A 25,212-nucleotide genomic window follows, 5' to 3' on the forward strand; every position below is an offset into this window, starting at 1 on the left:
GTAAAGCGCATTTTAGAACAGCGCATCTGCAGTGAATGACATGTTTAACCGGCAAGGCTTTAAAGCACATGCAAATAATTAACTTTTGTGAACTCACTGAACTGATGTGTCCCGTTCCTCTGCGCTAACATTTGATATGAGTATTTGTCGCGTTGTAGCCTACACTAATGCTGTTGAGACGGAGGCGCCAGAACTTCAACTGACAGAATGCACGATATGTATTTCTACAAAAGCAGTCAGCAGCTTGTTTGGAGCAAGGATCATAGCGCAAATTTGAACTATATCGATATGGTCTAATTCCATATCACATTTAAAAATATATAGATATATTTTTTATATCGATATCGGCTAGTCCTACTGATGGCCTAACGCCTAACGGCGATGTTTTTGTCAACTGACAACGATACCACTGTAGCGCGAGAGCGACTGAGGTACGAAATTGAGCAGGTGAACAAGCTGAATGCAAATACGTCCTTGTTGATACTTGGAAAGGAAGGACAAAATCTGTACGCACGTCAGCCTGTTATGTCCTCATATCTCCTCTCCTTTTCACTCCGGCAAATCGGAAAATCCGGAAAAATCACATTCCTGATAATACATGAATATCAGTCACATGACCTCTTACGTCATCCGCTCTTTTTCCAGTTGACTGCCGCCATCTTGAGTACCTGCCGGGTACTGTCTACAATACTGACGGCATTAGTTAGGAAGCAGATTTTCTCTGTTTGTTTCACTTTATACATAACCAACTTTGTTTATGTAAACCCTGTGTGTATTTGACAGTATTCGCGCAATAAGACTAGAAAAATAACTTCGTTCAGTAACCTGTCGCTGTTGTTAGACAGGCTTAGTGCGCGTGCGCATCGGGTGTACGCACTCAGAAAAGCGCTCGTTAGAACCGCGCATCAACACGTGAATGACTTGTTAGCACATGCAAATAATGAACTTATGTGAACTGCATTGTCCCGTTCCTTTGCGTTAACATTTGATGTGAATATACGACGCGTTGTAGCCTATGCTGAGACGGAGGCGCCCAGAACTGCAACTGATAGAATGTACGATACTACGAGATTTCTTCTAAAGCAGATGGTGGATATATTTTAATCCACGATCATAAATCGTGATATCGCACAGCCCTAAACTAGCGTAAGCTCATTATCATTTACATCCACTCACCACAGACAACATGAACACTGCACAGAGAGTTTGCACACACAAACCACTGTTATAACATAAAAGCAAGCAGCTGCGTGCATGGTTGGGCATAATATGATTGAAGGATTTTGACTGAATGCGCGCAAAGTGCGCTCCCTTAATAATTCCTAAAAAGCTGACATCAGTTAATCGCGATCTCACATCTCTGTAAATATCAATTAAGCTGACTGCACAATGAATCTTTCATAATATATACACTTTGTTTGTTACAATTAGAGGATTTGTCAGCATACAGAGCTTTGAACAAAAAGTCCGTTTTGAGCATAGAGGTTTTGAGCAGTGAGGGGAGTCTATCTTAAATGCTTCTGATTGGCCTTTGCGTTGAAGAAATCAACACGTATTTCTGTTTTTGGCTACATTGCTCAACGCTGCAAACGTGTTTTAAAAGGAAACAATGGCCTGTAAATCGTTTCTATTTTGTTTTAGTTCTTGCTTTTCTGCAAAAATGTATTAGTTTTTATATGTTTTATTCATAGATATTTCTAGTTTGCGGGAGTCCCGCGAATCGTTTTATTCTCCCTGCAACGCGCACACACACAGAGAGTGCATTGCCGCTCGCACTCGACATCAAATCTAGTCCCGCGCCGCACTCTTTTGCATTGGGAGTGCACATCTCTAGATCAAGGGCCCGGCCCGAGGATAGTGACGGGGAATATCGGCCCGCAAGTTCGGGCTCGGCCAGAGAATAAGCTCTACTTCCTTTGCAACTGACGTATCGATCTTGCCGAATCAGGTACTCAAGATGGCGGAAGACAAGTATTAGAATTGAGTGACGTCAGTGAGGAGACGTTGGTGACATAATCTGATATTCATGTATAGGCTACATTTGAGTCGTTATAGGCTCTGGTAATTATGGAGCATAATAGGAATCAAAAAAATTATCAGGGAGGAAAAATATGAGGGGGCACGTGCCCCCTCACTTTGAATGGCCATGACGCCACTGACTATACCAACAACATAACGCAACCATCAATCTTTCATGTACCTATAATGATATTCTATAAATATAACAAGCAAGACACACCTGCAGGCTACTTCGTGCTCGTTTTTACATCAAGAATGTGCCAGAAAATTGTTTCGGCCAATATAGCCTCAGTGGACTGGTAAAGCACAGCATCATAATGGAGAAAGAATGCTTTGTGTGCTTATGAGAGCGTATGATTATGTTCGTGAGTCTCTCTAATGACTGGGCAGGGTTACGTATATAATGTTTAAACAGACAGGTCGTGCGGGGAAAGCCTGTGTGATGCATGGGTACAGATACATACGTCATCTATAAACAGTTTAACAGTGTTTAGAATGTTGTAGTTTTTGTGGTTTTAAAGCGGTTTCTTGTCCTCGTGACCACTGTAAATAGCAGAATGTTTTAGAAACACAATCTTCCCAAGGGGAAGAGATTTCCGAGACTATGTCAATGCAGCATGACTGATTTTGCTAAATGTGCAGTTGGAGTTGTAAGATATATTTCTAAACATATTAAAAAGACCGCTGGGATGTCAGTGGGAGCAGTTTGTGGGAGTGTGTGGATTTTGTTAAGAAAGCCTTGAAGGCCATTAAAATTTAAATGGACCCTATTTGTCGTCTTAATGCGTGTCACTAGTCTTATTGTGAATGATTAATCTGTGCATTTTTTTTGTAATCTTTAATCAAAATTTAACTTGCTCTTCTTGTGATATGACTTGATATCCAATGCAATGATCACGTTTCACAATCCAGTCGATGGGAAAATGGGTCAAATGTTGCAGCCGATGGATAAAATCGCTTTTTTTCACTCAGAAATATGTCACAATATTCAATTCAATTCAATTCAATTCAAATTTATTTGTATAGCGCTTTTCACAATACACATTGTCTCAAAGCAGCTTTACAGAAAGTGCATTTCGGAAATGTACATAGAAAAATACAGTTAGTTAATCATGTATTAATTTATGGCATAACATATCGCCAGCTTTGAGTCGTCTCTTCACAGGCGTCGAGTCGTCTCTTCACAGGCGTTGGGGCATCTTAAGTCTCCGTGAGAGGCTGGATACAAACTGGAGCTGACGAACGCTATTTACCTCGGGACTAGCGTCCCGAGATAACAGCAGAAAGGCAGATGGGAAATAATTAGCATAGCTGATGTTCATAATGTTAATGCATTCGAACTGATTCAGCAGTAGTATTAAAGGTTAAGCATTAAGTGAATGCTTGGTTAAAGAGATGCGTCTTTAATCTAGTTTTAAACTGGGACAGCGAGTCTGAGTCTCGGACAATATCAGGAAGGCTATTCCAGAGTTTAGGAGCTAAATGCGAGAACGCCCTCCCTCCTTTAGTGGACTTAGATATCCTAGGAATGACCAGAAGCCTCGAATTTAGTGATCTTAAAGAGCGCGATGGATTGTATGGCGATAGAAGGTCTGTTAAATACACAGGAGCTAAACCATTTAGGGCTTTATAGGTCAGTAGGAATACTTTGTAATTGATACGTAACTTAATAGGTAACCAGTGTAGAGATGATAAAATAGGTGTTATATGATCATATTTTCTTGATCTAGTAAGAACTCTAGCGGCTGCATTTTGCACTAACTGTAGCTTGTTTATTGAGGATGCAGGACAACCAGCTAAAAAAGCATTACAGTAATCTATTCTCGATGTCATGAATGCATGAACTAGCTTTTCTGCATCAGAAACAGATAGCATGTTACGTAGCTTAGCAATGTTTCTAAGGTGGAAAAAGGCTGTTCTTGTAATATATGAAATATGATTTTCGAAAGTCAAGTTGCGGTCTAGTATAACACCCAGGTCTTTTACTGTAGTGGACAAAGTAACAGGACATCCTTCTAAATTAAAGTTGTATTGTAAGGGATTTTGTGGGTAGTTTTATTAATTCCATGTTTTCTTATAATATTACCAAGTGGCAGCATGTATATTGAGAATAGCAGAGGGCCTAACACCGATCCTTGCGGCACTCCATAGTCTACTGGCGTTATCTTTGATTTTTCCCCATTTAAACAGACAAAATGGTAACGGTCTGATAAGTACGATCTAAACCAGCTTAATGCCTGTCCATGAACACCAGTGTAGTTTTGTAGTCGATCCAAGAGTATTTTATGATCGATAGTGCCGAACGCAGCGCTAAGATCGAGTAGAACTAGTATTGAGATACAGCCTTGGTCAGAAGCTAAAAGTAAATCATTTGTTATTTTTACTAGCGCAGTTTCTGTGCTATGATGCGGTCTGAATCCCGACTGGAATTTTTCATAGATATCATTTTCTTGCAAGAAAGAGCACAATTGAGCGGACACAACTTTTTCTAGTATTTTAGACATAAATGGAAGATTTGAGATGGGTCTGTAATTTGCTAAGTTATTTGGGTCTAATTGCGGTTTCTTAATGAGAGGTTGTATTACTGCCAGCTTGAATATTTTTGGAACATGACCTAAAGATAAAGACGAGTTAATAATATTAAGAAGAGGCTCTTCCACTACAGGTAACACTTCTTTCAGTAGTTTAGTGGGTATTGGATCTAATAAACATGTTGTTGGTTTAGATGCAATGATACGTTTATTTAGCTCTTCCTGTCCTATAGTTGTAAAGCGGTGTAGTTGTTCTAGAGGGGCCATAATTGAGGCTGAATCATAAGACATCATAGAGGAATGTATATTTACAATTGTGTTTCGGATGCTTTCTATTTTCTCATTTGGAGAAAATGGCAGTAAAGTCATTGCAACTTTCATTTCATGCTGACTTGACAACTAAAAAATTAAAGACAGGCTTTATAATATATAAATTTAAATATTGTATTGGTATTTTGCTGAGGAAGGCAATGCAAGCGTTTGCATTTTTAATATGGTGTAAATAGTTCTCCATTATGATAATTAGCATTCCCTTTGACTGGGAACTTGGATCTTATACCGGTACGTCATTTCCTTCAGAGCAATAATGTTTACTGGCTATAATTGGTTGCACATGGCCAGGTCAAAATGTAATTAAAAATATAATTATAAATATAATTGAATGACTTATATTTAACACATTTTTTATTTATTTAAATTAAATTACGGTCTAACTTTTATTAATGCCGCAATGCACGCTGGGAACCCAAGCAATAGCATACTACTGAGAAAATCACACTATTACAGCTAATCTGTAAATATACAAGAGATCACTGTAAAGCAAACACAGATACTCACTGTGATTCTACAGATCAGTGCTGTTACACCAGTCATTTCCTGAGCCTGTTCACTCTGAACACACGCTATACAGTGTGCAATGGGCATTTAGTACGATTACTGTGAAAAGACTATACACAGTTTTTTGCATTAAGGATCTATATGACTGAATTCAAAGGGTGTGTTTTATCAGACTTTGTTGCAATGGTTAGTGTTATTGTCAGTGGATAATTGGTCATATAATGTGTTTTTGAGCAGGTTTCTGTCGCTGATGGGCAGTTCTTAGTCTAGTGTTTTTGGCAGTAACCACTGTCTGTAAATCATTCAGATTAACTCAAGAGACGTAGGCCTATGTTTTAATTACTGTGGAGTGGTTTTATGGAGAATGAAAAACTCTGTAATCTGCAATTAATCAAACTCACAATGAAAAGAATCAGGCAGCGGGTGAGAGATGTGCCTAAAAGCGCTTTATGGTTGTTACGACCCTTGTGAGGTCTATGTGTTGTGCTTGCGTTGCTGTGGGTGTGTTCTGTCTCTCGCCTGCAGGGGTGTACCCTTGTCTTAAACCTGGTGCTGCGTGAAATCTCACGGCTGGAGCTGATCAGCGGCAATTAGTGAGGCGTATAAGTTGAGCCAGTGAAGTGCTCTCGCTCTCTCACGTTGTTCCTTGATGGCTCGCGTCAGACTGTATGGACTACTGTGTGATGTATGGTGTGGATCGCGGCGGGACGTGTTGATCTTGACTTCTCCCCGCGCTGTGCTACTGGTGACTTTGTGAAGGCACAAGGCAGCCGTCGGACCTGTGTGTGTGTGCCCGACCAGCTGGAACTCGGTGTGGTGAGCGGCGGGAAGACCTCCGCGTGTGCTTCATTGTGGTTGGAGCCGTGGAGATTGTGTATTGTGTCACATATTTTCTGCTGAATGTTTGGTGTTAATTAATTTACTTTACATAATCTACCTCATATCATCTTGGATGAAAAAAGAGATTTCTTAAAATAAATACATTAACTTGATACGTGTTTTGAGTCATCATTGGTTTTCTGTTTCACCCGGAGTATATTTATTTTGTTAGTCCCTCACTCCTAGACATATCAGGGACGTAACAAAAGTGGGGGCTCATACGGGATTATTTTATACTTTAAGACCAGGATGCTTGATTCATGTTTCATGTTGAATTTATGGTGATTTAAGCTTTATATTATATTTGTAATTTTTTGTTTGTTTTTGTTTGCTGTTTAAGGTAATGATTGTTACCCCGAGTGAGTATCCACTTGACTGTTTCCTCAGCTTAGCACAGGGTGGTGTCCAGCTGGGCTGAAGCAGCCTTTCCATCGGGCACTAATTTATTATTTTGCCTTTGTTATTTTTGGAAGTAAATCCTGGGCGGTGACTGCGTTCTCCAAAGGGGGCTGGCGTTTCAGGGTTTCGACCGCTGATGTACTGCCTGTAAATCGCCTCGAGCCCAGCACGCTTCTGAAGATAGATAGGTAAGTTTGGTGAGGCAGGTGCTGAGGAAGTTTGTTTTGTGGAGGGAGGCGATTGCTTTGTTAGAGGGGTTAATGTCGAGTGTTGTGGCCATGGCAACTTTTGACTTAAATGTTTTTGTGTCCCGTCCAGATTTGAACCAGTTGGTTAAATGCAAGAAAACTGAACTCCATGCCATTGCAAACCATTATGACATCTCTGCGTCAACTTTAGTGAAAGCTGAACTTAAAGCTGTAGTTTTGGATGGACTCATCGGTAAAGCAGTTATCATATTACCGGTAACTATGAGCAGTCCTGGCCCAGGGCTGAGTGTGGGGGGGGACCAACTTGGTAATGGGACTCCTGCTGGTCAACAGGGAGTACCGACCAGGAAGCCTGTAACGATACCTCATTTTTTGCCATTCTCAGTTGAGTCATCTCCTGGCTCTAAGCAGGATAGCCGATTAAAAGTTCGTCTGTTGCAGCTTCGGATAGAGAAGGAAGAGAGAGAAAGGGATTTCCAACTTCGTCGAGAGCTGGAACTGAAGAGGCTAACAGCAGAGACTGAAACGAGTAGGGAACTGGAACTTAAGAAAATAGAAGCAGATACAACGTTTAAAATGAGACAACTGGAATTACAAACCAATGTTGACTCTGCTCGCCCCGTTACTCCTGCTAGTGTATTCTCTCCGCAGTTTGCTAGTGAGTATGATGTGAGCAAATATATTTCTCTGGTGCCTGTTTTTCGCGAGGCCGAAGTGGAAGCCTATTTTGGTGCATTTGAACGTGTTGCTGGAGCTCTACGCTGGCCTAAAGAGGTGTGGGGCATCTTACTCCAGTGTAAATTGACTGGTAAGGCCCAAGAAGCTTGTGCAGCATTGTCTGTAGAGGATGGGTTAAATTATTATTGTGTTAAGAATGTTATTTTGAGAGCTTACAAGTTAGTGCCGGAAGCATACCGACAGCGTTTCCGCGGCCTACGGAAAGCTCAAGATCAGACCTTTACAGATTTTGCTCGTGAAAAGGGGGTCCTCTTTGATCGATGGTGCGCAGCATGTAAAGCAGATGATGTGGCTTCTATACGCGAGCTGATCTTGCTCGAGGATTTTAAGAACTGTTTGCCAGAACGTACTGCCGTATATTTGGGTGAACAAAAGATTACTTCCCTCCAGCAAGCAGCCATATTTGCAGATGAGTTTGCGCTTTTGCATAAGACCACCTTTACTAAGCGCGAGATTTCTTCACGAGTTGGGTTTCCAAGAACTGAGCAGCCGGTGTGTAATCCCCTTGATAGTCGTCCCAAGGGGTCCTCCATTCAAAAGGCGGACAGAGTCTGTTTCTTTTGTCGCAAGGCTGGACATATAATTGCTGAGTGCAGCGCTTGGAAGGGGCAGCAACCCGGTTCAAATCAAAAGCAACCAAAGGGTGTAGGGTTGATTAAGATGTCTCCCCGCCCACAGGGGCTAGAGCCTGAGATGCGTGAGGCAGCTGATGACTGTTTTAAACCCTTTATCTTTGAAGGTTTTGTTTCTTTGACAGGGAAAGCAGAAGACAAGCGACGAGTGAGAATACTGCGGGACACAGCCTGGTCACAGTCACTAATGCTGTCTGGCACTCTCCCAGTGGGAGACAGTTCTGATGTAAGTGCAGTTGTGAGAGCAGTTATTGAGATGGGTTTTGTACCAGCGCCACTACACCGGATTTTTGTCCATTCTGACTTAGTGACGGGATTTTACACGGTGGGTGTACGTGCCGTGTTTCCGATAGAGGGCATTGAGGTAATAATGGGGAACGATATTGCTGGGGGGGGGAAGGTGTTTCCTATTCCTAAGGTACTCAGCAATCCTATTCCTGAGTCTGAACAGGATGAGTTGGGGAAAAATCATCCTCATATTTTTGTAGCCAGCGTGACTACAAGAGCGCAGTCTCGTAAACAGACCCAGGAAATTAACCTATCTGACTCACTTTTTGCCTCCATTTTCTCTGAGGAAGGTGTGCCCCATGAGGATCCTGTGAGCTGAAAGGTGGACGGAACTGAAAAGGTGGTGGACGCTGTGGGTGAGTTTGATCCGGCACCTTTGCCACTCACTCCTAATGCTCTGATAAAAGCTCAAAGAAGTGAGCCCTCATTGGTTAGATGTTTTGCTTCGGCAAAAACAAACAACGCAGAGTGTAACAGTAAGAAACCTTTCTTTGTGGATAATGGGGTACTGATGCGCCAGTGGGTTTCTCAGGCAGATGATGCAGGTATAGAGCCGGATAACGATTGGAAGGTGGTTTAACAGGTAGTTGCGCCTATTGACTGTCGACAGCAGATACTGTCATTAGCACATGAGCATGTATGGGCAGGTCATGTGGGTATTCATAAAACATATAACCGTGTACTAAAACGATTCTTTTGGCCAGGCCTAAAAACTGATGTGACCCGTTTTTGTAAAACCTGCAGGACCTGTCAAGTTGTTGCAGCCCATTCCCGTGGTTGGTGAACCATTTGAACACGTCATGTTTGACTGTGTCGGCCCATTACCCAAAACTAAAGCTGGCAATCAGTTCCTGCTCACCATGATGTGCCTTGTTACCCGTTTTCCGGAAGCCATTCCCCAGCGCAGAATCACGGCCGTGACAGTAACTAAGGCACTAATCAAATTCTTCACTGCATATGGTTTGCCCAAGACTGTACCAACCGATCAGGGAACTAATTTCCTTTCTAAGGTGTTCAAACTCTCAGCTCATTGGGAATCGCTCACTCAGTGTCTAGCGCTTATCACCCCGAGTCACAGGGAGCTTTGGAGCGCTGGCACCAAACGTTGAAATCCATGCTCAAGAAATATTGCCATGAGACGTGTAAAGACTGGGATGAAGGGGTGCCTTTTGTACTTTTTGCTGCCCGTGACACGAAGCAAGAGTCCTTAGGTTTTAGCCCAGAAGAGCTTGTGTTTGGCCATAACGTGCGTGGCCCGTTAAAGATGCTGAGAGAGAAGATGGTGTATGATAAGTCTTCCAAAACTAACGTGTTCGACTTCGTTTTCCGGTGCAGGGAGCGGTTACATCGTGCTGTGGAGCTGGCGAGGGAATCACTTTCTGCCACACAGACCCGAATGAAGAGGTGGTTTGATAAAAGGGCAGTGGAACGGGGGTTCAATGCAGGTGACAAGGTGTTAGTCTTGCTGCCCGTCCCTGGGTCTGCCCTCACTGCCAAATTCTCAGGGCCGTATGATGTGGAACGAAAGTTTTCAGAGACAGATTGTCATCTGTACACCTGACCGTAGACGGAAAACACGCTTATGTCATGTAAACATGTTGAAGTTTTTTCATTCCAGAGATGGCGATCCGGTGGAATCGGTGCAGACTCCAAAAGTGGCAGTAGTGGGAGTTACATCTTTCGTCAGTGATTGGTCTGAGGTTGATCTAGCAACACCATGTGAAGATCACATGTGTGGTAGGCTGGCTAACTCTGAGTTTATGGCTACTTTAGCTCAACAACTGTCTTACTTAGCCACATCTCAACGGCAGGATATGATTGATTACTTCATATGATTGATTACTTCATAAGGGAGGGAAGACCTCCGCGTGTGCTTTAACGTGGAGATTGTGTATTGTCACATATTTTCTGCTGAATGTTTGGTGTTAATTTATTTTACCTAATCTACCTCATATCATCTTGGATGAAAAAAGATCTCTTAAAATAAATACATTAACTTGATACGTGTTTTGAGTCATCCTTGGTTTTCTGTTTCACCCGGAGTATATTTATTTTGTTAGTCCCTCACTCCTAGACATATCAGGGACGTAACAATGGCTTTGGCTGCAGCTACAGATATAGTTTGAGGAGAACTGGGACACTAGTTTTTCAGAAAATACAGATGTGAGGATGTTTGAGCATTGCTATTCACATTAGTAATTAATGATGCCTAATAATAAAAAAAATTATTACCTGAAATTAAATAAATATTTGCTTAGTTTTTGTTTAAGTACTAAAATAACTACAACAAACAAACTACAATTTTATAAAAACGATATTAGCATTTTTTTTAAACCTAATAAAAACAAAAATCATAAAATTCTCAAACTTTAAAAATAAAATCGAATTAAAAATATTAACAGTATATCACTGATACTAAAACAACTGTTTTCAGCTAACAAGTTGCCCACACTATAAAAAGGTTCCCAAATTCGACTTAAACATTTAAAGCAGCAACTGAACTTAAGTTTTTAAGTTAAATTTTAATTTACAAGTTATTTCAACCCTTGAGTTGTTGAATCTATAACTTAAAATTGAAGTTGAAATTGGTTAAGGGACACTAGCATTTTGCAGAAGAACATTGTTTGGTCTTGCTTTGGCTCTGCATGACTGTTTGTATATATCTCTTTATCCTACTGCTCATAAAACATTCACTAGATATAAGATGGAAAGGATCTCAAGCTGACTAGCTGAAGACGTTACTGTAGCTATAGGCCTATACCCATTAATAAACATGGCACTTCCTTGAAAATGAATTCCAGCCCAACAACAACCCATAATGAAATGACCCTTCAAAATAGATATGATGCTTTACTATGAACTCTGTTAGAGAGTTACATAAGGCAATTTATCTGTTCAATAAAATAGGCAACTGTTTAGCAATAAAAACACCATCTCCTGGTCGCTTTTACAAGAATCTCCGAAAAGCCAAGCCAATGTTGCCAATGTTGATTCTTGTTTTATTACGAGTGTTTTCTTTTCGAGTGATTCCAAGGAGGTTGGAGATTTAGCGTGCTCCATGTCAACCTTTCTCACTTGTTGTGACAACTAACCTATGTTACTCAACATAGACGTGTCAAAGTCACCGGAGCAACTTCTCGCTATTTACTGATATGAAAAGATACGCACAGGCGAGTGACATATGTGCTCAATATCCCATGAAAATCAGGGTAATAATGATTCAATTCAAATTTATTTGTATAGCGCTTTCACAATACACATTGTCTCAAAGCAGCTTTACAGAAAGTGCATGCATTGAATCATTTAAATTTTAAAGTAATAGATGATTTATAATACTAGAAATATGTTGTCATGACTTATTAATCCTATACATTTTTTACTGTGCAAAGTGCTGGAAAAATTAGGCCCAGCTAGATTAAAGGGTTAGTTCACCCAAAAATAAAAAAAATTCTGTCATTAATTACTCACCTCATGTTGTTCCCTGCGACGTAATCACAACTTTCAAGGCCCAAGATAGTAAAGACATCGTTAAATAGTCCGTGTGACTACAGTGGTTCAGTGGTTATGAAGCGACAAGAATACTTTTTGTGTGCAAAAACAAAACAACACAAATGATGACTTTATTCAACAATTTCTTCTCTTCTGTGTCAGTCTCTGATGCTGTTTACGTAAGAACCACGACAATTGCGTGTGATGCTGACGCAGGATCCGGCCAATACTGAGCCAGCATTCTGCTGTAGAACCCGAAAGCGATGCACTGTGTTTACTACATGAACAGTGTCAGAGACTGACACGGAAGAGAAGCAATCGTTGAATAAAGTATTTTTTTTGCGCACAAAAAGTATTCTTGTCGCTTCATAACATTAAGGTTTAAACACTGTAGTCACACAGACTGTTTTAACAATGTGTTTATACCTTTTGGGGCCTTGAAAGTGGTTATTACGTTGCAGCCTATATGGGGTCAGAAAGCTATCGGATTTTATCAAAAATATCTCGTGTTCCGAAGATGAACAAAGGTCTTACGGGTTCGGAATAGTTTTTGGGTGAACTATCTCTTTAAGGAACATGGTAACTGGTTTGTTGTTGGTTTGTGGTGGTCTGCCAGGCCTAGCTTGATTCACCAGCTCCAGCAGTGGATGTTCTGCTGACACATACATTCAGGGCATATATGTGTTTGTGCATTTGTTAAGGCTTCAGAGGTTTCAGGGATTAAAAGTGAGCCCCAGATTATAGAACAGAGGAAGCTCGCTCTCATTATCTGGCATCTCATCCTGTAGTATTTTAGGCTGGGGCAGCAGGGGTTAGTTATCTAAAGTCCTCCAAATGTGCTTCTACACACAGACACCAAAGTGTGACATGTTATAATTTAATATCCAAAAGCAACAACCCCTTTGAGGCTTCCTGGTGTTAGCTAAGTGCTGCATTCAAGGGCACGTTTGATAAGTGAGTTGTGTGATTGTTCTCATGGTTCATCCTCATTCAAGACTGAATGTGCAACCGTATTCATTTAAAAGTGTGAAAAAGAAAGAGTGTCAGTAGTGTCATGATTAATCGTTAAAAGATCGCAATCTTATTCCTAAATGACAACAATACCTTTGAGAAGTACGATCACAGTTTTTATTCAAATCAGCATTGGAGCTGCTGCTTAGCCAGAAAAAGCAATTGTCATGTATAGGTATGAAATCTTCACAAACAGTCTTTTCAACCACACAGTATCACTATTACTGTGTTACAATAATTCAAATCACCAGAAGTAGCTACTGGGATAAAAGTTTACAGTTTTAGTTTACGAATATAATCACTGATGTCTACGGTTGTGATCAAAAGTAATTTGACATTTCAAAAAAGGATTGTATGAATTACATTTTTGTAAAATGTATTTTTCATTAAATATTTCATTAAAGAGATTTGTCAAACACGCTGATTCATCCAGAAATGAAAGTCCTTATGAGTGATTCATTGAATCAATCGTTCAAACCGATAAAAGACAGAAAAGTTAATGCCGCATACGCATGCATATGACGTCACCTTTTTTACAAATTCGCGTTTTTGTAATTTACACGACCATAACAGAATAATTTTCAAAATCTTGTACTCTGAACCAGTTTTCAAAAGCTGTTGTCATGTAAATGAATGGCCAAAACACGTAAAAAGTGTTACGTTTTTAGTTGAAAACGGTAGTGTAAACGGTCCCTAAATCATGAAATTGTGACTTTTTTCTCAGAATTCTGAGATATAATCTCGCAGTTGCAAGATATAAATTTATGAGAAACATCTGCCATTTTTGTTTAGACCAGAACTATTGGAAAAAAGAGTGTTGCGGCACTCACATACAGTAGACTCCCATTGGAATTGGAGAATGCGGAAGCAATGTGTGTCGTGGGGAAAGATTTGAATAATCACAGGTCAAATAATTAATCAAATGATTGAGCATTACAGCAAGCATAAACCCAAGCCCACAATGGAGTCGTGCGCAATTGTGGCATTTTATAGAGATGATTCAGGTGTCGGGCCTGCAAGATCGGGAACAAATGACAAACAAATGTTTGCACCATCTGCATATTTCCTTAGTGAAAATACAACATATAATATATTTAGTGTAAATGACACTGTCAGATTTATCCATTGAAAATTAATTGTGAAAATGTGCACAAACCAAGCAAAACACAAGGAAATAAGCAGCTTTAGTTTGGAGCTATTCCTGATGTCAGGATTCTTCATGGATTCCCTTAAATGGGAGAATCATCAAAATAATTAAACGATTCAGATTTCCAGGACTTTGCTTTCATGGGAATATGAAAGTGACTCTCTCCTTTCTCAAGTTCTCTTTGTCTCTAGAACAAATTTTGAATATCAGCTCTAAATGAAGAAACTTAAGGAGCCCGTTCTCTTTGAATTGTGTGTTTAAGCATGGCAGAATATGATTATGTTTGGACTTCCGAGGAGAGAAGAATAGTAGGATATCCATGCAATAACATAATGATTGTGTCTATAGGCTTCAATAAAATAAAATAAACAGTGAAATGTTTCACTTTGAGTGAACAATTCTTAAAAAAGGTTTTTTTTTATTAGTGAGAAGAACATTATAAAAAAATAAATAATAAATAACAACTTTTTCCTCTATTAAGAACCTTGTGTGCAAAGGTTCCATGAATGTAAAAGGTTCTTCAAGGAACCATAGATGTGAATAAAGACCCTTTATTTTTAAGAGTGACTTCAGGTCTCCAGTGGAGAGAATGTATGTGTATCTTTTTAAGAGGAATCTGAGGGTTTTTTGCTCTCAGCTGACCTTGGCTATTCAGTCAACAGAAAATACTTCTGCAAATATCATGCGTCTGTCTGTATCGCAGCTCAAACACTCACACACAGTCCTTCAGAAACAGATTCAGAGAGACTCAGAAACAACACAACAGAGTCTTTCATTCTTTGACTGGAACTGGAGGCGAGGAAATATCTGCATTTGGACACACACACACACACACACACACGATATGTTATTGTTGTGAGTGTCAGGGTGGGTCACCACTGTCTCAGGAAAACTTTTATTAATAATAGCCAGTAATTATGAGGATGCCATCTGCCATTTGAATATGGGGCGAGCAACTAAAACAAATGATATGGCAGTTTTGCCAGAAGGGAAAAAAATACACGAGCACTGCAATGCAAAATGTAATTAGATTTTTTTTTTAATAAGGTATCAGTGCCAGTAAATAGTCTGTGATCTCAGAGAAAACACTTCTCTTTATCTCTCACACAAACACATGTGTCATCACACCACACATCTGGATTTATTAAAAGTGAATACGTCTACAGTTTACTTGCCTAATATTCAACACAGAAAGTGCCTGAACAAATTCCAGCCCTGTAAGACAGTGATTTACCCATTTTTTCCTTTAAAATAAATACATTTCATCTCCTTTCACCCATCTTCACTCTCAACGGGCTTGGAAATTACAAGGCTTGATGGTTTCTCCATAAGAAATCAATTTGATTAATTTTTGCACAGATATCGATGGCTCAGATCTGTGGTATAGGAAGTGCATAAAAGATTCCATACGTCATTTGACGTAACAACTCACCCATAAGTTACAAATACCACTGTATTTTGTAAATGAGGCAGTAAAACAACACTCACATTTCACCTCAATCCTCACGGGTTAACTAGTTTAAATGATGATGGTGTTCTTCTCTCCATACGAGCACAACATCGATTAACTGTGTTTGTGAAATCACAATATTTTGCTCTGACCCTTTTAATTGGTTATAAGAGATGAAAGCATTCAGAAACTTAAGCAGCAAATAAATAAATAACACAGCATAAATGTCATTGTATAAGAAAAAATATCAAAATATATAATTTTTAAAAGGGCAGCATTAAGCAATAAATAAAGATAAAGAACAATAAATAGTACTTCCAATTTATGTGAAAACTAAATATCAAACTATTTATTTTTTAGCATGGCCCTAGCAAACTTTAAGCAATAAATAAATAAATAACAAAAAAATTATAAAACAAAATGTCAATCTATTTCATTTTTAAGATAGTACTGGCAATAAAAATATACCAAACACTTTTCAAAATAACTATCAAATGTATATTGTCACACATGCACTGTACCCAATAGTCTTGGCTCCGCCCCTTTAATGAAATTGAGTAGCCCCTCCCCTCTGTCAATGACATGCCACCTTTTCAGACCTCCAGGGAGCCCTGCATCCATTCAATATATTAATCCCTCACTCAATATGGAGTCATAAAATGAGACTCAGTTCACTTGTGTTATATTTCCACACCAACCAGTAGGCCTAGCTACATTATCATTATTACTCATTGAAACACCGGTCAACAACTCCACCCCGGTCATCCATTAGCTGATGAAGGAATGACACCAGCGTATCATGATGTGAAGGGCTACAAAATTTCCATGAGTGAGAGTGAGACTATCCATGAAATCATTAGATACAGTACAGTGAGTGGCTGTTTGTTTACAGTATTTCTGGTCCAGGTTTATTGTGGGATGCTGGACCTCACTGTAAAATGCGTAGATATATTTTTTTTATATAAAAAAAAAACTCCATAACTGCAGGATAGATCAGAAACAGACAGATGGTAAACTTAGTGGTCCTCACAATACTAAAAACATCACAATACTCTGCAGTATAAGAGCCAAACAGTTCATTTGCCTGTAGAAATACACTTATGGAGGAAAATAGATTGCGTAGGTAGAGCAGTAAACTGAAGTGAAGTTTTTATGGTAAAATATGCCTACTTTCCACTATTCTTGCGAATTAAATTTCAGTGTGTATTTCTACCCATACTGTTTGTGGTACTCGTATGAATGATACCAAAACTCATGCAGCTTTAATGTCGAGTGACCAGACTTTGGATCTCCCAAAAATCAATCAATAACTGTTGCAAACTAAATTAACATTGGTCAAGCCTAAATTGTATATACACTCACCTAAAGGATTATTAGGAAAACTTGTTATAGCTCCCTCCAGTTAACAGACACGGACACAAGGCGTTCTTGTTTACGGGCATTTATTAGTCAAATGATGTCGTCCTCGATGCCATCAAACATGCCGTGAGAACTAAATAACACATAAAAATCACATGACAAGTTACAGAAATAAGAATATTCTCACAGAGAATAGCATATTAATAAATAAGAAACACGTAAGATTGACTGTTATTAAACCGTCACACAGTTATGCTTTACATTGATAATTACACATTAAAAGAACTATGCATACCTCATTGGCCGCGTTAACTCCAGGGGAGTGAAACAAACAGGTAACAAAGGCAACTTCTCTTCCGTGTTACTCTCAGTGAACTTACAAATTGTAATGATATTACCAAAAACTTAACGAGCCACAGTTAGATCTGTATGCGCTATGACATTCTCCGATGCTACGATGCTGATGTAACATCAATAAACGTCTGAACCAACCGAACCTCAGAACAATAGTTCCGCTATATAAGCCTACATAAACAAATCCGCTTGTACATATATTTCAAAGTAAAAGAAATGCAGATAAATATAAATATATTATGATATATTTAAACGTGGTTACTTATTAAATTAAAACTATTATTTTATGGAACTTAAATTATGCAACTGTCTCTGCTGGCAGCTACACTCCCACCAAATCACTGGTGATTTCTTATTAACTTAATAAACATAAGATTCCAACTTAAAATTATGAGACTTGGTTTAAGTGAGGTAGCAACACCCAAGGCTGCATTAATCAGCTTCAAGCAGAGTTACCGTCTTGTGAATAGGCCGTTCTAGGTAAGTCTGCTTTGTGAGCTGCTTTCCTTGGTCATCCAGTGCTGATTCACTGATCAGCAATCGCAGCTTTCTCACATGTCAATCTTCACCAGGATACACTTCCGTGACCTTGGCGAGTTTCCACTCATTTCGTGGTGCATTGTCATCTTGCACGATCACGATATCGTTGACCTGCGCATTTCTGCGGGTTTTGTGCCATTTTTGATTTAACATGTACTCTTTTTTCCACCTAGACCAAAACTCATTGGCTAAGTGCTGAACTTTACGCCATCTTTTGCGAAGATAAAGGTCTTCTTTCACAAAGTCTCCAGGTGGTGGCAAGACTATGGAAGACTTCATCGTCAAAATGTGATTGGGCGTAAGAGGCTGTGGCCCAGCTGGATCACTCAGCAAATGTGCTGTTAAAGGTCGGCTGTTTATAATTGCCATTGCTTCGTAAAGGTAAGTTCTCAAAGATGAACTGTCAAGTCTTTGGGATGCCTGATCTAGAATGGATGTCAATACACTTCGTATTGTCCTGATCTGCCTTTCCCAGGCTCCACCCATGTGGCTAGCAGACGGAGGGTTCATGACAAACTCACAGCCCAATTTCTTGAGGCATTCCTGATCCATCTCTTTAACCGCTTCCAGGACTTCACGTCTTGCGCCAACAAAGTTGGTGTCCTGGTCAGAACGAAGTTGTCGAACGTTACCACGCAGAGCAATGAGAGCACGAAGAGCATTGATAAAAGCATCGGCCGTCATATCATCAAGCACTTCTATGTGCACAGCACGAGAACACAGACAAGTGAATAGCAGGCCATAACGCTTCACTTCCCTCCTCCCATCTTTAACGTAGAATGGCCCGAAACAGTCCATCCCACAATATGTAAAGGGGGGTGTTGTCTCCATACGTTCACGAGGTAAGTCTGCCATTCTTTGTTCCTCAGTACACCTTCTGAACTTTCGACACTTGACACACTTGTAGATGTAGGACGACACTGCATGACTGCATCCAAGTATCCAGATCCCGTTAGCCCTTAGCTCATTCATTGTAATGCCACGTCCTTGGTGTTGCACTCGCTGATGGTAATGTGCAACCAGTAACTTTGTTATGTGCCTGGTCTTTGGTAAGACTGCCGGGTGCCTGATGTGAGGGTGCAGAGCAGCATGCTCCAATCGACCTCCCACCCTGAGGATGCCTTGTCCATCCACAAAAGGATTTAGCCTTTGCAGGTTGCCTTTGGTTATTTCCTTCTTGCACTGAAGACTTTGAATCTCCACAGAGAAGTTCTTCCTCTGGACGATGCTTATGATGGTAAGTTCTGCATCTTCTCTCTCTTCCAGACTGCTGGCTTCGTTGGTTCTTAATGTCAACGCTTTAAACTCTTTGACACATCTCTTAAGTCTAGCGATGGCTTTGACCAACCTCGTCCAGCTGGAGAACTTGAGAAAGCGTTTAATCAGTGAATCTTCTGTTGTCAATGTCTTATGCAAAGACCTTACGAACTTCTGGGTCTTCAACTGCAATGTCTCCCACCTTACTATCTTTACTAGGAAGCTCTTCACACCAAAGAAAATCTGGACCGTTAAACCAGTTAGAAGCAATCAGCTCTTTTGCCTTAAGGCCCCTTGATGCATGGTCAGCTGGATTTTCTTCCGAGGACACATATCTCCATTGACTTGGTTTGGTACTGTCCTTGATGCGCTGAATGCGGTTTGCCACAAAAACATGGAATCTTCTTGCATCATTGTTGACGTATCCAAGGACGACCTTGGAGTCAGTCCAGAAGAATTCCTGAACCTCCGCTATATCCAACTCCTTTCTGAGCAGATCACTTGTACGCACAGCAACAACAGCTGCTGACAGCTCAAGTCTTGGAACGGTTGTGACTTTCGTAGGAGCCACTCTGGCTTTACCCATCACCAAAGCACAGTGAGTTTGTCCTGATGTCCCGATCACTCTCAGGTAGCTGCACTCTCCATATCCCGTGATGCTAGCATCAGAGAAGTGATGGAGCTCATATTTCCGGTCTTCTGGAAAACTAGCTGGAAGGTAACATCTGTCTATCTTGAGATCATCTAAATTCTGTAGGTCCAAGAGCCAGGATTCCCATTGTGGTCGAAGATCATCTGACAGTGGTTCATCCCATCCAACCTTGTCCCGGCACATTTGCTGAAGCATTTGCTTTCCGACTAGAACGAACGGTGCTACAAAACCAAGAGGGTCATAGACAGACGCAACAGTCGATAACACTCCTGTTCTAGAGAACGGTTGTTCACTCACCACTATTCTGAATCTGAACTGATCTGAGGTAATGCACCAGTTAACCCCTAGGGCTCTCTCCATTTGGTACTCTCCCAAGGCTAGGTCGTGATGTATTGCTGTTTGAGCACACTCTTCTTTGGGAATTGATTCTAGCACCTCCTGGCTGTTAGAAACAAATTTGTGGATGCGTAGCTTGCCATCGCTACAAAGCTGTCTTGCTTCACTGACTAGCTGTTTTGCTTCTTCTTCTGTTGACACACTGGTCAGCCCATCATCCACATAAAAGTTTCGTTCAATGAAGCAGATGGATGCTTCGCTGAAGCGACCTTGTCCTTGTGCAGCAATGTGTTTGAGGCCGTAGTTTGCACAGCCGGGTGACAAGGCTGCACCAAACAAGTGCACTTTCATCCGAAAGACGGATGGTTCGAAGTGGTAGTCCCCATTCTCCCACCAGAGAAACCTTAGAAAGTCTTGGTCTTCTACTCTTACGTGAAATTGATGGAACATGCGTTCTATGTCGCACATTATTGCTACTGGACCCTTGCGGAAACGACAGAGAACACCTACCAACGTATTGGTCAGCTCTGGCCCAGTAAGCAGATGATCGTTCAATGACACGCCTTGAAACTTTGCTGAGCAGTCGAACAAACGCGTATCTTGCCTGGTTTTTGTGGGTGATACACCCCGTGATGAGGGATGTACCAAGCAGGGCTATTGTTGATTTCTTCTTCAGGAACTTTCTCAGCATCTCCACGTGTCATTGTTTCTTTCATGAAGATTAAGTAGTCCTTGTGGTACTGTTTGTCTTTCTCAAATCTCTTCCTCAAACACTTAAGGCGATGAACAGCACATTTCCTGTTGTCTGGCAGACTCGGTCTGTATTCTTTAAATGGCAAAGGCATTTCACAGTGACCGTCAGGCTTGATCTTGATTCCTTCCTCCATTATTGAAATGAAGCGAAGATCTTCTTGTGAGAAGTGAGAATCCTCCACGCTTCTTTCATTAAAGTCTGACTCCAACATCTTCATAACATTTGGCGGAGTGACTAACTCCTTGACTTGTGTTCGACATATGTATCGGACTTCACTTGTCAGATTGGCAGGCGACTGAAGGCATGGCATTACTTGTCTGACAATAGTTCTGTGGCTGCTTCCAATTGCATCTCCGTAGTCGACACAGGAACTTCCAGAGCCAACAATACTCCAGCCGAGGTCTGTTTTTTGAGCAAAAGGCTCCTCATCTCTGCCTGACACAACTTCTCTGGGTAACAGAGCTTGAGAACAATTGTAACCTATAAGCAGACCAACGTCACAGTCAATTAAAGGAGCAATCTCTTCAGGCAAGATGCTCTAGATGAGGCCATGCTCTTGCTGTCTTGGGTGTGGGAATGTGACTTACATTGACAGGAAAAAAGTCTCTTGAATAGGTTACCGGTCTCTTGACCTTTTCTGAGATTGACTTTTCTTTGAATTTTCGACATGTTTGAATGCCATGGTGCAACTTCTCACAAAAAACACATGTTTTAGGGGCTGGGTTTTCTTCTGAGCTGCTTGCCAGCACCTTTGCACCAATATTTCGAGGCTTTGGTGTCTTAACCTTTTCACTATCACCAGACTTCAAAGCATGAAGAGATGTCACATGCGATCTTGGCTTCTTTTGCAACAAACTGAACAAATTCGCTAAAGCTTGGAAAATCATGTGTTAATTCTTCAACCGCCAGGACCTTTCTGTTCCATCATTCTGGCAATTAGCCAATCAGGAAGCTTGTTGAGCATTCTTTGGTTTTCACCGCAGTCATTTAGGACTGCAAGACTCTTGATCTGCAACATTGCTGCTTCACAGCTTCGTAGAAAATCTGAGAATTCTCTTAGTTCAATGCTGTCCTTGGGTCCTATTTTTGGCCATGAAGTTATCTTATCCCTGAAGGCCTTGGCAATCACAAAGGGGCTTCCATACCTTTCTTCCATGATGTCCAATGCTGAATAGTAGGCTGCATCCGTCCCCAGCAGGAAGTAACCTTCAATAGCTTTCCTTGCAGGTCCTCCAACATACTTGCGGAGGTAATAGACCTTCTCATTCACTGGAATATTCTTTCTACCGACCAATGTCTCAAAGGATGTTTTCCAGTCTTTGTACCTTAGTGGATCTCCATTGAAAACAGAAGGCTCTGGTATTGGGAGATGGCTTGCGTTAATCGACTCTGTTATTGCTTTGGCAAGTACTGTAGTGCTATCTTCTTGATGAGCAACATTCTGTGTCACCATAGCAGGTTGTACATGTGTGGCGTTTTGTGGTGTTGCCACATGATGCACAGAAAGACTTCTTTGGGTAGTTTTAGCTTCGGTTTTCACATGCCTACTGCTATGGAGCAACTCCGAAATCTCTTCGTCCGAACCCACTTCCTGTTCGTAGACCTGCAGACGTGCTTTTGCAGCATTCATTTTCTTAACTGTCTCTAAGCGCTCTAACTGCCTGCGCTTCTCTTCTAATAATTTTTTTCTTGCAGCATTTTCTTCTTCTTGCAGTGCAAGCCTCTTTCTGTTCTCAACTTCGAGGTTCCCAAGCTCTTGTTCCTTAAGTTCCATGTCCTCTAATACCTTTAATGTGGCTTGAGTTGCAGCTAGCTCTGCTGCAGCTTCCAGTTTCTTTGAAGAGGTCAGGCTTGATTGCTTTGAACTGATGCTTGCAAACTTTGAACTTCGTGAACATATACTAGACCTTTTGGAGGTTGCACGTGTAAGCACTGAGCCTGTCTCAGTCCAGTATGCTCGTTCTTCGTGAGTATCTGGTACTTTTTCTCTTAATTCAAGAGAATCCTCTGCATGTTCCATTAGCTTTCCTGAGACAGCATCACACGTGTCTACCCGGCGGCGCGTCTTGCCATCCGGAGTAGTGTGTTGACGTAAATCTTGATAGGCTTGTTTTACACTTGTTGAAGCGTTACTGATCTTGGTTATGTAGGTTTGCAGAATTTCAGTTGAAAATGTTCCATCAATTGCTTTCCTAGTCTCTTTAGCAAGAACTTTCCATTTGTCATAAGAGGTAGTAAAGCGATGTTGAAGCTTTTTAGTTTGGCTGTCATACAGTTCTTGACCCTTTTCTGTAAGCTCTCGGGTTCTTTGGCTTCTTCTTAAACTTTCCTCTACAGCAGCCTGGGTTTCTACAGCTACCTCAGTCTCCTTTGATGGGTTTGCATCTATATCTAGGTCTTTAAACTGCTGCTGTAAACCTGTTGCTCCATTGTTAGCATCTAAGCCCTTTTCATTTGTCTCAAACTCGTGCTCAGACATTTTCAATATTTTTGAATTGGCACCTTAAAATCTTTGGTTTAGTAGCTAAAACTTAAAATTAGCTAAATAAAGTAAGTGATGAACCTAGCTTAATGTTACCAGTAAGCTTTTGTTTACATTGTAATAAATGTACCTTAATTTTACCTTTAGATTTAACCAAGAATGTTTTTACAGTGTAATCTTAAAACAGAATAAACACTTCTCTTTAACACCAAAATAATACAAAAAATTGGAAATATTATGATGGAGATGGACCCTTTAAATAATTATTTACCCTTCAAAAGGCTTAGCAGTAAATAACTTAGTGAGTTGAGCAATCACTTCAACATGTAAAACATGCACATCACAATGAACATTTAACTTTTAGCACTTATAGAGCCCCTTTAGCAGTTGAAGGCTATTCCACTTCTTAATATTTAACTTGTTTTAAATATTCAACTTCTTGTAGGTTTAACCATGCAATCCTCCCGGGTTCTGCTTGCCTCTTAATATGTTAACATTGTATGCACAGTCTTATCTTTTGACGCTCACATATAATGTAAACGTGCGTGCAGCTCCGTTGACGAACGGCAGGTGTGGATCATCTCCCCCACGTCTCCACCTCGTGTCGAGCAGGCTGAGTTCTCACTATAGCTCCCTCCAGTTAACAGACACGGACACAAGGCATTCTTGTTTACGGGCATTTATTAGTCAAATGATGTCGTCCTCGATGCCATCAAACATGCCGTGAGAACTAAATAACACATAAAAATCACATGACAAGTTACAGAAATAAGAATATTCTCACAGAGAATAGCACATTAATAAATAAGAAACACGTAAGATTGACTGTTATTAAACCGTCACACAGTTATGCTTTACATTGATAATAACACATTAAAAGAACTATGCATACCTCATTGGCCGCGTTAACTCCAGGGGAGTGAAACAAACAGGTAACAAAGGCAACTTCTCTTCCGTGTTACTCTCAGTGAACTTACAAATTGTAATGATATTACCAAAAACTTAACGAGCCACAGTTAGCTCTGTATGCGCTATGACATTCTCCGATGCTACGATGCTGATGTAACATCAATAAACGTCTGAACCAACCGAACCTCAGAACAATAGTTCCGCTATATAAGCCTACATAAACAAATCCGCTTGTACATATATTTCAAAGTAAAAGAAATGCAGATAAATATAAATATATTATGATATATTTAAACGTGGTTACTTATTAAATTAAAACTATTATTTTATGGAACTTAAATTATGCAACTGTCTCTGCTGGCAGCTACACTTGTGTTTATTACTTAGTTTATTATTAGGAATACTGTGTTTGACCCCCTTTCACCTTCAGAACTGCCTTAATTCTACGTGGCATTGATTCAACAAGGTGCTGAAAGTATTCTTTAGAAATGTTGGCCCATATTGATAGGATAGCATCTTGCAGTTGATGGAGATTTGTGGGATGCACATCCAGGGCACGAAGCTCCCGTTCCACCACATCCCAAACATGCTCTATTGGGTTGAGATCTGGTGACTGTGGGGGCCATTTTAGTACAGTGAACTCATTGTCATGTTCAACAAACCAATTTGAAATGATTCGAGCTTTGTGACATGGTGCATTATCCTGCTGGAATTAGCCATCAGAGGATGGGTACATGGTGGCCATAAAGGCATGGATATGCTCAGAAACAATGCTCAGGTAGGCCGTGGCATTTAAACGATGCCCAATTGGCACTAAGGGGGCTAAAGTGTGCCAAGAAAACATCCCCCACACCATTACACCATCACCACCAGCCTGCACAGTGGTAACAAGGCATGATGGATCCATGTTCTCATTCTGTTTACGCCAAATTCTGACTCT

General features: G+C 40.5%; 1 long non-coding RNA gene across 1 annotated transcript in view; it reads right to left on the minus strand.

Annotated features, from left to right (window-relative positions):
- LOC143698772 (uncharacterized) overlaps window positions 1-17,447 on the minus strand; it is a 27,725-nt gene extending 10,278 nt beyond the window's left edge. Inside the window, exons 1-2 of the long non-coding RNA XR_013187719.1 lie at window positions 17,284-17,447; window positions 16,992-17,121 (exon numbers count right to left, since the gene is read on the minus strand). This is a non-coding gene — a long non-coding RNA (uncharacterized LOC143698772). The remainder of the gene's footprint in view (window positions 1-16,991; window positions 17,122-17,283) is intronic.
- Window positions 17,448-25,212: the final 7,765 nt, after the last annotated feature.

This window comes from Siphateles boraxobius, unplaced genomic scaffold, assembly GCF_051911475.1.
Source record: "Siphateles boraxobius isolate OS27281-9 unplaced genomic scaffold, OSU_SipBor_1 11, whole genome shotgun sequence".
Lineage (NCBI taxonomy): Eukaryota > Metazoa > Chordata > Actinopteri > Cypriniformes > Leuciscidae > Siphateles > Siphateles boraxobius.